Below are 14023 nucleotides of genomic sequence, written 5' to 3'. Positions count from 1 at the left end.
GCTTTTGTGTTTGAGTCTTGGTCATACAATGATTAAACACCCATGCCTTCACCCGTGCATATTTCCCACCACCACCAACTCCAGTATACCGCCCCTGCAACCCTACCCCTGCCTGTGTGGCAAATAATTTCCACATTATTCTTTGTCTCCACTTAGATTACATTCAATATTTCGATACCAGTCCCAACATTATTATTTGAAATTTTCCTCCAACACTCAGACCTGCCAAAAAGGCTATATTAGACAATTTGTTTTATACTGCTGGTTACGAGTAGCATATGATGCTTGCGGCCGCACGATCTTGGAATTTTTTAATTTTAATAATTAAGCTTGGAGGGGCTGGAGTGATAGCACAGCGGGTAGGGCATTTGCCTTGCTCGTGGCCAACCCCGGTTCAAATCCCAGCATCCCATATGGTCCCCTGAGCACCACCAGGGGTGATTCCTGAGTGTAGAGCCAGGAGTGACCCCTGTGCATTGCCAGGTGTGACCCAAAAAGCAATAAAATAAAATAAAATAAATAATTAAGCTTGGAGAGGGGCTAGATCGATAGTACAGTGGGTAGGGCCGACCCGGGTTCGATTCCTCCATCCCTCCCAGAGAGCCCAGCAAGCTACTGAGAGTATCCCACCCACAAGGCAGAGCCTGGCAAGCTACCCATGGCGTATTCTATATGCCAAAAACAGTAACAACAAGTCTCCCAATGGAGATGTTACTGGTGCCCAATTTAGCAAATCGATGAACAACAGGATGAGTGTTACAGTGCTACAGTTTTGGAGAGATTTCTACCAAGAGCTGCTCGGTTCCATGATTTGTTTGTGTGTCTCTGGGATGATGGCTGTCAGGGAGCTTAATAAGTAGCCGGAGGGGGCCGGAGCGATAGCACAGCGGGTAGGGCGTTTGCCTTGCACGCGGCCGACCCGGGTTCGATTCCTGGCATCCCATATGGTCCCCCAAGCACTGCCAGGAGCAATTCCTGAGTGCAAAGCCAGGGGTAACCCCTGAGCATCGCTGGGTGTGACCCAAAAAGCAAAAAAAAAGAAAAATAAGTAGCCAGGAGGGCCGTCGTAGGTAGTGTCTCAGGGTCTCGTCGGGGTGGGGGAGCGATATTTTCTAACTTTCTGGAAACATTGGTGAATTCGCTATTTAAAATATTTGTGAATTTTGTTGTTGTTGTTATTGTTTTGGGGTCACACCCAGAGGTGCTCAGGGCCCACTCCTGGCTCTGCACTCAGGGATCACTCCTGCCACACTCTGGGGACCGTTCAGGGTGCTGGGGATTAATCCCAGGTTTGCCATGTGCAAGGCAAGTGCCATCCCTGCTGTACTTGGGGCCCCACTCTGGCCCCAAGTTTCCCTAGTTCTGCAATAATTTACAATTTTATCCACTGGGACCAGAGCAATAATACAGCGGGGAGGGTATTTGCATTGCATGTGGCCGACCCAAGTTCAATCCTCAGCACCCCATATATTCCCCTGAGCACCACCAGGAGTAACTCCCGAGTGCAGAGCCAGGAGTAAACCATGAGCATTACTGGGTGTGACTCTAAAAGTCGAAAAAAAAATGAAAGAAATCAAGAAAAAAAAGAAATAGAGAGAGAAACAAACAATGATACGAACTTGCTTTGCCTCCGTCTGACTCAGGTTCAAATCCCAGTTCATTTGATTCCCTGAGCACTGCCAGGGATCACTCCTGAGCACTGGGCTAGGATATGCCCCTGAGCACTTCTGGGTGTGCTCTCCCTCATCTCTAAGAAAATAAGTGACTTGGAACTTCTAAGGATTGTTTTATTTGGGGGGAGACACCCAGAGGTATTTAGGGACTATTCCCAGAGTTGAAGTGCCAGAAAGGTGCTCTGTCACTTGAGCCCATTCCCAGACCCTAAATGAGTTTTTTTTTTTTTTGCAGAGGCACACCTGGCTTTTCTCTTGGCTTATACGTCAATCTGCACTTAGGGGACACTCCTGGTAGTATGGTCATGTGGGGTGCCAGGGATCAAATTTAGGCTGGCTGTGTGCAAGGTAAACTCCCTACCCACTGTGCCACTGCTCTAGCCCTAACATTTGCTTTTCCCATTCGCAGTGGAAGCAGGAGACAGGGATGCAATTTGGGGCAAAAGTAAATTCTATATGAAATATTCTGCACCAATCACACTTTAAAAATAAGAAATATGGGCTGGAGCAATAGTACAGCAGGTAGGGCGTTTGCCTTGCATGCGGCCAACCCGAGTTGATTCCCAGCATCCCATATGGTCCTCTGAGCACCTCCAGGGGTGATTCCTGAGTACAGAGCCAGGAGTAACCCCCGTGTATTGCCAGGTGTGACCCAAAAAGCAAAATAAAAAAAAATTAAGATATATGGGCTGGAGCAATAGCACAGTGGGTAGGGCGTTTGCCTTGCATGCAGACAACTGGGGTTTGATTCCCAGCATCCCATATGGTCCCCCAAGCACTGCCAGGAGTAATTCCTGATTGCATGAGCCAGGAGTAACCCCTGTGCATCACCGGGTGTGACCCAAAAAGAAAAAAAAAAGAAATATGACACAGAGATGCCTCCGAACCCCATGCCAGGATGTTTAAACAGGGGCAAACCAGATCGGGGGTGGGGCGGCATTGAATCCCACCACCCGCACCAACAAGCCCCAGCAGCTGAAAACTTCCAGAACTCAACTGCTGCCATGCTTACGGCTGATCTCCACAGGCTCGGACAAGCTTCATCCATGAGTGTATCTGCTGGAAAACCCAGGTATGTGGCACTTGTGACTAAAATATTCAGTCTTGCATGGTTTCTGGAATGGGTAACCTCCTCCCTCTCCCTGTGGTTCCAGTAGTCTGGCAATCACACCCACAAACTGCTGCTGGAGCATATAAGCTCATTAATGGCCACAATCCAGAGACTTACAAATAAACCTCAGAAGAGGAAGAGAGCAATAAAAAGCCACAGAGATGCCTCTAGACCCCAAAGTCAACATCCAAATAAAAATTTAATTCTAGGGGCCGGAACAATAGCACAGCGGGTAGGGCATTTGCCTTGCACACGGCCGACATGGATTCGATCCCCGGCATCCCGTATGGTCCCCCAAGCACTGCCAGGAGCAATTCCTGAGCGCAAAGCCAGGAGTAACCCCTGAGCATTGCTGGGTGTGACCCAAAAAGCAAAAAAAAAAATTAATTCTAGCTGTATTATCCTATTTAAAATCTTAGAGACCCCGGGGCTGGAGCATAGCACAGCGGGTAGGGCATTTGCCTTGCAAGTGGCCAACCCAGGTTCAATTCTCAGCATCCCATATGGTCTCCCCAGCACTGCCAGGAGTAATTCCTGAGTGCATGAGCCAGGATTAACCCCTGTGCATCGCCGGGTGTGACCCAAAAAGCAAAAAAAAAAAAAAAAATGCATCTTGAGTCAACTATTAAGTATTCTGAGCCAATCATATAAAAAAAATCATAAAACAATTTTCACCTATCCCAGGAAGAAAGTACTGGAATCACTTTTAGAAATTTTGATGGCAGGGGCTGGAGCAATAGCACAGCGGGGAGGGTGTTTGCCTTGCACATGGCCCACCTGGGTCCGATTCCCAGCATCCCAAATGATCCCCTGAGCACCGCTAGGGGTAATTCCTGAGTGCATGAGCCAGGAGTAACCCCTGTGCATCCCCAGGTGTGACCCCCCCCCAAAAAAAAAAGAAATTTTGATGGCAAAAGCATCAAGGTATGCCTTGCTGGATGTTGATAAGGCAGAGCGCTTAGGCCAGTCTAGGAAGTGGGGGCAGGATGGAGCAGTGGTGTGGCTTCCAGGGCTCTGGGCACAGATGATCATCTCAGTCTTCAGGCCTCGATGGGGATGAAACTGGGCATTTCTCAGGGCTTTCCCCAGACCACTCCACACAGCCCCCTCTGATCTCACTGTGACTTGTTTACTTTTTAATTTATTTTTACCATTTTGGGGCTAACCCCTGCAGTGCTCAGGGGTTATTTACGCAAGAACCCAGTCCGGCCACATGCAAGGCAAACATCTTACCTGCTGTACTATGGTTCTGGCCCCATGTTTCTTACTTTTAAAGTGTGATTGGTATAGGATATTTCATATAGAATTTACTTTTCTCCCCAAATTGCGTCCCTGTTTCCTGCTTTGCACTGCGAATGGGAAAAGCAAATGTTAGGACTGGAGCAGTGGCATGGTGGGTAGGGAGTTTACCTTGCACACAGCCAGCCCAAATTTGATCCCTGGCACCCCACATGACCATATCACTAGGAGTGTCCCCTAAGTGCAGATTGAGATGTAAGCCGAGAGAAAAGCCAGGTGTACCTCCGAAAAAAAAAAATCTCATTTAGGGTCTGGGAATGGGCTCAAGTGACAGAGCACCTTTCTGGCACTTCAACTCTGGGAATAGTCCCTAAATACCTCTGGGTCTCTCCCCACCCCCCCAAAAAAAACAATCCTTAGAAGCTTTAAGTCACCTATTCTCTTAGAGATAAGGGGAGTTGGCCCACACCCAGAAGTGCTCATGGGCGTATCCTAGCCCTGTGCTCAGGAGTGATCCCTGGCAGTGCTCAGGGAATCAAATGAACTGGGATTTGAACCTGAGTCAGACGGAGGCAAAGCAAGTTCGTATCATTGTTTGTTTCTCTCTCTATTTCTTTTTTTTCTTGATTTCTTTCTTTTATTTTTTGGCTTTTAGGGTCACACCCAGTAATGCTCATGGTTTACTCCTGGCTCTGCACTCGGGAGTTACTCCTGGTGGTGCTCAGGGGAATATATGGGGTGCTGAGGATTGAACTTGGGTCGGCCACATGCAATGCAAATACCCTCCCCGCTGTATTATTGCTCTGGTCCCAGTGGATAAAATTGTAAATTATTGCAGAACTAGGGAAACTTGGGGCCAGAGTGATAGTACAGCAGGTTTGGCATTTGCCTTGCACATGGCAAACCTGGGATTAATCCCCAGCACCCTGAACGGTCCCCAGAGTGTGGCAGGAGTGATCCCTGAGTGCAGAGCCAGGAGTGGGCCCTGAGCACCTCTGGGTGTGACCCCAAAACCAAAAAGAAATTAAATTAACAAATGTTTTAAATAGCAAAATTCACCCATATTTCCAGAAAGTTAGAGAATATCTGATTCTCTTCAAGGCCACTCTAGATGGAAAGTGATAAGGAAGTGACAGGCTCTTGTGACCAGCTAATGGTCTGAACCGGAACAGAGGATCTTATCCGAAGCTGACTGCGCTGAAGACACTTCCATACGCAGATAGACACATACCACCCAAGAGGTGGAAGAACCTAGGACCGACAGCCCAGGGGTGCTCAGGAGACTGGGGTTCCCTGGGTTGCACCCCTGCACCACCTGGTCTCCACCCTGCACCAGAGGTAGCCCCCAAACCCAAAGAAGGAAACAAGGATCGGAGCGATAGCATAATGGGAAGGCATCTGTCTTGAATGTGGCAGACCCAGGTTCCATCCCTGGCATCCCAGAGGGTCCCCGGAGTGCCACGAGGAATGATTCCTGAGTACAGAGCCAGGAGGAAGCCCTGAGCACTGCTGTGTGTAGCCCAAAGAAAGCAAAAAAATAAATAAAAATGTAAACAAGTCACAGTGAGATCAGAGGGGGCTGTGTGGAGTGGTCTGGGGAAAGCCCTGAGAAATGCCCAGCTTCATCCCCATCGAGGCCTGTGGACCGAGATGATCATCTGTGCCCAGAGCCCTGGAAGCCACACCACTGCTCCATCCCACCCCCACTTCCTAGCCGGGCCCAAGCGCTCTGCCTTATCAACATCCAGCAAGGCATACCTTGATGCTTTTGCCATCAAAATTTCTAAAAGTGATGCCAGTACTCCCTTCCTGGGATAGGTGAAAATTATTTTATGATTTTTTATATGATTGGCTCAGAACATTTAATAGTTGACTCAAAAATGTATTTCTTGCCGGCCATGCGCAATCACACAATGGTGCTTTAGGGCTTATTCCTGTTTCTTTGTTTGTTTGTTTGTTTTTGGCTTTTCTGACCATATCCGGGCAATGCTCAGGAGTTACTCCTGGCTCTGCACTCAGGGATCACTCCTGCTGGTGCTGGAGGGACCCTAGGGGGTGCTGGGATCAAACCCAGGTAAACCGCAGGCAAGTGCCCTTCCTGTTACGCTATCACTCTGGTCCCCATATATATATATTTTTGGACTTTTGGGTCACACCTGGCGATGCTCAGGGCTTTCTCCTGATTCTCACTCAGGAATCATTTCTGGCCTTGCTTGGGGGACCATATGGAGGCTGGGAAATGAATCCTGGTTGACTGCCTGCAAGCTGGGTTGCAGGCGGTTGACGCCCTACACACGGGGGCCCCCCGACTCTTTCTATTTGAGCCCCACCAGACAGTGCTCAGGGGCTACTACCAGGTGTGTGCTCATGGGTTTCTTCCATTAGAAAAAAATTGGACCTCGTGCCAGGCGAGTGGCTGGACCGCTGGATTGCCTTTCCCACCTCTTTCCTCATCTATTCCATTTTTCGTGAAACAAGGTTCTGGGAAGCTCAGAAAGAGATTAGATCGAGGGCCGGAGTGATAGTACAATGGGTTGAGCATTTGCACTCGGCCAACCTGCATTTGATTCCCAGCATCCCAGATGGTCCCCCTGTTAGGGTTTGGTGTCGATAATTTCCCCCTCTCCATACCCGCACAAAGAGTTCAGCCAGGGGCCGGAGCGATAGCACAGCAGGTAGGGCGTTTGCCTTACACTTGGCCAACCCGGGTTCGATCCCCAGCATCCCATATGGTCTCCCCAGCACCGCCAGGAGTAATTCCTGAGTGAATGAGCCAGGAGTAACCCCTGAGCATCGCCGGGTGTGACCCAAAAAGAAAAAAAAAAAGTTCAGCCAGTAATGTAATACCCAAGTGGAGTTTATTAAGCCAGCTAGCTCAATAAAGCTTAATACTTAATAATAGGGGTCAAGCTCTAGGCACGCAGGCCAAAGCAAGACCCTGAGCAAGGGAAAAGCTGCTAGTTTTATAGTTCTTGCTTACATTATAGCCTGCGCTTACACATTCAAACAAAAACGTAAGTGAAAATTGCAAGTTTCATTCCTCATCTCAAACAGTACAAACAGGCAGTTACAGACGGGTCACTACAACATGCTTCAGACCATCCTGGAAGCTCTTTGTCCTGCCCGCGTCTAGGTGGCTTCTACAGATAGCGGCTATCGGTGATGAAACTATTTGCCAAGGCCGAGTCTCCAGCCCAGTTGTCCTTCCCTTGCAGATGGCCAGGGGGAGAAGCGGGGTTTTAAGAAAAACAAAAAGGTTTAAGTAAAACAAAACGTGAAGCAGGAACCAGGCATGATGGAGTTGCGACTGCCCCCCTCTGTGTCCAACACTCTGAGCACCGCCAGGAGTAATTCCTGAGTGCAGAGCCAGGAGTAACTTCTGTGCATCGCCGGGTGTGACCCAAAAAGCAATAATAAAGAAATAAAAATAAAATAAAACTTTAAAAAAAAAGCGATTAGATAATGTGTGTCCTTGGGCAACCCAGGCACCCAAATTTCAAGACATCCACCAGACCTTCCTTCCCTTTCAGGCTGAGAGATTTTCCATTTGCAGAGAGACGCCCACACATTCTCTTCCCTCACCCTAAAAAGCCGTGGCTGTTTCCCCAAGCTTCAGAGACAGATCAAAGACCCAGCCAGGAGTTCCCTCCCTGTCCTCCTGGGGTCCTTCTGTCCCGGCTCAGACTCTGAAGCTCTGAGGTAGAGATGAGAGTCTGAAGTTTGATTGAGATTGAGTTGAATCACTGGGGCCACGTGGACCAAACAAACCACCAATTATGGGACCAGGGGGAAAGACGCTTGCCTTTCGGACCCAGCTTCAAACCCAAGCAACGCTTTTGTCCCCTGAGCCCACCAGGAGTGATCCCTGAGTACAGAGCCAGGAATAAAGCTAAGCACGACCGGCTGTGGCCCAAAAGCAAATAAACAAAAACCCAGGAGAAGTAGTCCAGTGGGTGATGTGCTCTCCTTGTATGCAACTGATATCCCTTGTCCCCTGACCAGGAATGACCCCCAAGCACAGAGCCAGTAGTAAGCCATGAACACGGCCATGTGTGCCCCCCAAAACACACAGTTCCATGGTCAGGGATGGCTCAAAGGGCTAGAGTACATACTGAGTTAATCCACAGCTCTCCAGGGTCCTCTGAGCCAAAAATAACCCCTAAGCACCATAGCGTGTGGCACACACACACACACACAAAAAAAAAAAAAAAAAAAAACACTGCAAGATCACATGACCATGATCCGATGTTGGTCATCTCAGGTGCCATGTGTGATGGGACTCTCCTTCCTTCTCCAAAACTGCCAAGACTGAACCAGGCAGGAAGGACCCTCAGGAGAAACTTAAAGATGTTTCTTCTTTATTCTACTTGTGTCCAGTGTAAGGGAGGAAAGAAGACTGGTAGTACAGCGAGGAGGGAGTTTGCCCTGCAGGTGGCAGAACCCAGTTCGATCCCTGCCACCCCAAATGATTCTCCCGGGCCCGCCAGGAGTAAGCTGTGAGCACGACCAGGTGTGGCCCCCAAAACCAAATAAGTCAACAGGGCCCGGATCATACATAGTACAGGGGGTCAGGTGCTTACCTTACAAGCAGCTGACCAGGATCTGACCCCTGATACCCCGTACAATCCCCCAAGCCCCACCAAGAGTGATCCCTGTGGGACAGGAGCGAAAGTGTAGAGGGCATTTGCCTTTCACTCCACCTATCAGGATTTGATCCTCGGCAGCCCTGAGCACCGCCAGAAGTAATTCCTGAGTGCAGACCCAGGAGAAAGCCCTGAATTACTACCGGCTGTGGCCCAAAAAGCCAAAAAAAAAAAAAAAAGTGATCCTGAGTGCAGAGCCAGGAGAAAGCCCTAAGCACAATCCAATCCGTGTCTTCCCCCTCCCCTCCTCAAGAAAAAGAATGCCCTGGGGCACAAGCTTGAGAACTGCAGTGCTATGTGAAGCCAATTTCACTGGCCAATGCAAGTGGCCCATTACCTGCAAAGGATAGTAATTGACAAAGTGTAGCCATTTCTTCTGACTAAAGTACACAGGCCAGGTCTGGAGCTATAGCACAGCGGGTACGGTGTTTGTCTTGCACGCAGCCAACCTGGGTTTGATTCTCAGCATCCATATGGTCCCCCGAGCACCTCCAGGAGTAATTCTTGAGTGCAGAGCCAGGAGTAACCCCTGTGCAATGTCAGGTGTGACTGGGTGTGACAACCCCCCAAATTTTTTTTTAATAAAATAAATAATGTACACAGACCACCTCTAGTAGACAGATGTGGTATTGCTTGACAGCACACAATTTCTCACAAATTTATTTATTTTATTTTAGTTTTATTGAATCACTGTGAGATAGTTACAAGCTTTCGTGTTTGGGCTACAATAACACAATGATCAAACACCCATCCCTCCACCAGTGCACATTCCCCACCATCAATATCCCCAGTATACCCCCCCTTTTCCACCCTTCCCCTGCCTCCATGGCAGACAATATTCCCATACTCTCTCTCTACTTTTGGGCATTATGGCTTGCAACACAGACACTAGGAGGTCATCATGTTTGGAGCTGCAGAAGTCTCAGAGACCCAACAGAGAACAATCCATTTATTTTGTTTTTTCTGTTTTGTGCTCATACCTGGCGATGCCCAGGGGATACTCCTCCAGGCCCTGCAGGGTGGAGGGAAGGGTTATATGTGGTAGTGGGGATGGTACCAGGATCAGGTAAGGCAAGCACCTTACCTCCTGTACTGCCCAGCCTCTCAACCTTAGTTTTCTTTCTTTCCTTTTAATATTTTGGGGAGTTGGGCCATACCCGCTGATGTGCCGGGATTTTACCAATTTTTTTTGCTTTTGCTTTTTTTCTGGGTCACACCTGGTGATGCACAGGGGTTACTCCTGACTCATGCACTCAGGAATTACTCCTGGCGGTGCTCAGGGGACTATATGGGATGCTGGGAATCGAACCCGGGTTGGCCACGTGCAAGGCAAACACCGTACACACTGTGCTATCGCTCCAGTCCCCTCATCCTAACTTTTTCTATCTTTCTGGTCCCACCAATTTATTTGATTAAAAAAAAAAAACACCTATTCTCTGGGCTGGAGCGATAGCACAGTGGGTAGGGCCTTTGCCTTGTATGTGGCCGACCCGGGTTCGATTCCCAGCATCCCATATGGTCCCTCCCAGCATCACCAGGAGTAATTCCTGAGTGCAGGAGCCAGGAGTAACCAGGTGTGACCCAAAAAGAAAAAAAAAACAACCTGTTCGCTTTTAACACTGCCCCATGCCTCTCTCTCTCTCTCTCTCTCTCTCTCTCTCTCTCTCTCTCTCTCTCTCTCTCTCTCTCTCTCTCCTTCGCCTTTTGGGTCATACCTGGCAATGCTTAGGGGTTACTCCTGGCTCTGAACACAGGAATCACTTCTGGTGGTGCTTGCGGGGCATACAAGATGCCAGGGATTGAACCTAGGTCAGCCATGTGCAAGGCAAATGTCTTATCCACCGTACTATCCCTCTGACCCCTGCCCCTTGCCTTCTCATATGCATGTATGTGCACATGCACACATATACACGTACACAAGAGCACACTTACATACACACACACACTTCTTTAAATTTAAAATACTGTCAAGGGGGGCTGGAGCGATAGCACAGCGGGTAGGGCGTTTGCCTTGCACGCGGCTGACCCGGGTTCAAATCCCAGCATCCCATATGGTCCCCTGAGCACCGCCAGGAGTAATTCCTGAGTGCAGAGCCAGGAGTAACCCCTGTGCATCGCCAGGTGTGATCCAAAAAGATAAAAAAAAAATACTGTCAAGGGGCCAGAGAGATAGTGCGAGAATTAAGACATTTGTTTTGCACATAACTGACTGGGTTGGATCCTCAGCACTGCATAGGGTCTTCCAAACCCCAGTCAGCAGTCAACCCTGAGCACAGAGCCAGGAGTAAATCCTGAGCACTTCCGGGTGTGGGCCAAAACCCAAAAAGGAAAAATGGAAGCTGGAAGACTGTCATAAACATGGGTTTCTTCCCAAAGTCATTAAATAAGCACTGAATAAATAATTAAAATAGATGTTCGGTGACAACACCCAGTTACCAGTTGAAGTCTGCAGAAACAGACGCCCTTCAGAGCTCAGAACTCTCTCAATTTTAGAAAGGTAATTGTGGGGCTGGAGCAATAGCACAGCAGGTAAGGCATTTTCCTTCCATGCAACTGACCTGGGTTCAATTACCAGCATCCCATAGGGTCCCCTGAGCACCACCAGGAGTAATTCCAGAGTGCAGAGCCAGGAGTAACCCCTGTGCATTGCCAGGTGTAACCCAAAAAGCAAAAAAAAAAAAAAAAGGTAATTGTGGGTCGGTGCAATAGCACAGTGGGTAGGGTATTGGCCTTGCACATGGCCAACCTGGGTTCAATCTTCGGCATACCATAGGGTCCCCTGAGCACTGCTAGGAGTGATTCCTGAGTGCAGAGCCAAGAGAAACCCTTGAGCATCACTGGGTGTGGCCCCAAAAGGAAAAAAAATAATTACTTTTCTATTTTTTGCAGGGGGAGGTGTCTTTTGGGTCACACCGGCTAAGCTCAGGAGTTGCTCCTGGCTCTGCACTCAGGAATTACTCTTGGAGATGCTTGGAGGACCATATGAGATGTCCAAGATTCGAACCCAGGTCAGCTGCGGACAAGGCCAGTGCCCTAACTGATGTGCTATTTAGGGCTCTGGCCCTAGAAAAATAACTCTGAGCACATGGCAAATATTAGGGAACACGGGAGTAGCTTCTCCCTGACCAAACTGGTTAAAACACTTGCAGGAAAGGGGCAAAAATTTCTCCTGAAATGAGTATAAATAACCTGTTAGTGGACCTGCCACCATGGGAGTCTGAGCCAAAATCATGTCCCACCCCTCAATCAAATATATTTTTGTTGTCAAAACTTTTTTTAATTCTGGATTGCAGATAGGGACTGTGAGAGTCTATTAGCACCCCACCTGTTATGTATATGTTATGTATAATATACCTGGATCACTGTATCACTGTCATCCCGCTGTTGATCGATTTACTCGAGCGGGTACCAGTAACATCTCCCAGCCCTGAGATTTTAGCAGCCTCTCCTTACTCATCTTTCCCAAAGACTGGAGGCTCTTTCAGGGCCAGGGGAATGAGACTTGTTATTATTACTGTGTTTTGACATATCAAATACGCCACAGGGGGAGGGGAGGTTTGCCAGGTTCTGCTCTGCAGATGGGGTACTCTTGTTAGCTTGTCAGGCTCTCTAGAGGCGTGTGTGTGTGTGTGTGTGTGTGTGTGTGTTTCCCTCTATGATTTTATGGAAAATGGGTAGGGAGTGTCTGTCTTATGATGTGTCCAGGAGTATGTTCACTCATGCGTGAGGCTCTGCCCCAGTGTGTGGAAAGCGGCCTGGAGCGTGCAAGGGGTTGGATAGTGGAGGTGGGCTGCCCCGGCTGGGTCCCTTGGGGCGGGGAGGGCTCTCACCCGCCCCCCTCTGGGGCACCCTGAGTGGAAACAGCATGGCGCAGAGTCTATAATATAGATATAGGTATAGATAGTTTATATATACCACTGCACTGTTAGACTCTTCTATTGAGGGGAGCATGTAGTCCCGGGAAGAACGGACCCTACCGGACCGCGAGTCTTTGGCGCCCCCTCTAGGCAGCGCTGGATCTTGCAGTGGGATAGTCAGGCTCGCTGGCATTCTGTGATCGGTTCTGATGAACCTAAAGCTTCTGGGACAATGCAGTAGACCAGTGGTACTGCACTTGGCCTGGTTCCAACCTCCACATCATGTCTGCCAGCAGCAATCCTAGAGAAGAGGGCCAGGAGTAGCCCCTGACCACTACTGGGTTTGCGGCCGCCCCACACACCTGCCAAAGGAAAAGGAAAGGAAAGGAAAGGAAAGGAAAGGAAAGGAAAGGAAAGGAAAGGAAAGGAAAGGAAAGGAAAGGAAAGGAAAGGAAAGGAAAGGAAAGGAAAGGAAAAAGGAAAGGAAAGGAAAGGAAAGGAAAGGAAAGGAAAGGAAAGGAAAGGAAAGGAAAGGAAAGGAAAGGAAAGGAAAGGAAAGGAAAGGAAAGGAAAGGAAAGGAAAGGAAAGGAAAGGAAAGGAAAGGAAAGGAAAGGAAAGAAGAGAAAAGAAATCTTCATAGTCATACCACTTCCATTAGCTAGGGAGTAGTAGCTCAGGCGTCCGAGCCAGAACCAACCGAACGGGCATGTCACGTGACCCAAGTTAACCCAATTGGTTTGAAGCAAGCCCTGGCCAGATATCCTGCCCCCCCCCCCCACACACACACACACACGCGCGCGCGCGCAGGGAATGAGGGTTTAAACTAGAAATGAGGGTTTATGGGTAACCAGTGACGTAACTTGGGAATGAGGCCAAACCGAGAAACAGCCGAAATCCCTGTAATGCCTATGGAATGGTTCCTTTCTGATCGCCTGGAAGAGGTCCTGTTGTTGAGAGCACAGACCCTCCGCCCTGGTGCCAAGACCAACCTTCCCTTGGATCGTATGGCCACGTGACCTGGGATTCTGTTGCTCAAGGACATACACACAGATATATACCCATTTTTGGTCACTCACATCTCCCTCTTTCCCAGGACCACCACTGTAGTGCAGACACCATCTGCCCTCAACGATGGTATTCTTACTACCTTCCACCAGCACCCCCTTACAGCCCATTCTCCACTCCACAGTCTAGTGAACACCAGCGTCCACTCGTGTACCTACTGGATTCAGCAGTTCCCCACATAATTTGAAAGTCGAGGCTGGTGCAGAATAAGTGCTCAATAAACATTGGTGAAATGAAAAAAGTATAGCTAGCAAAAGAGACAGAAGAAAGGAGAGGTAGTACCCACCACCGAGATGTGATCCCGGGGGCCGCACGCGTGTGCGGCCTCTCCACAGCTGCACAAGCGTGAACCCAGATCCAGCAAAACCTCTTTCAGCATGGGCAACAACTCCTTGCAGAATGTCTCCAGCCTGAGAACTAAGCCTCGGCCCCAT

The sequence above is a fragment of the Sorex araneus genome, chromosome 8 (genome assembly GCF_027595985.1).
Source record: "Sorex araneus isolate mSorAra2 chromosome 8, mSorAra2.pri, whole genome shotgun sequence".
NCBI lineage: Eukaryota > Metazoa > Chordata > Mammalia > Eulipotyphla > Soricidae > Sorex > Sorex araneus.
Note: the sequence above shows the minus strand (reverse complement) of the source record.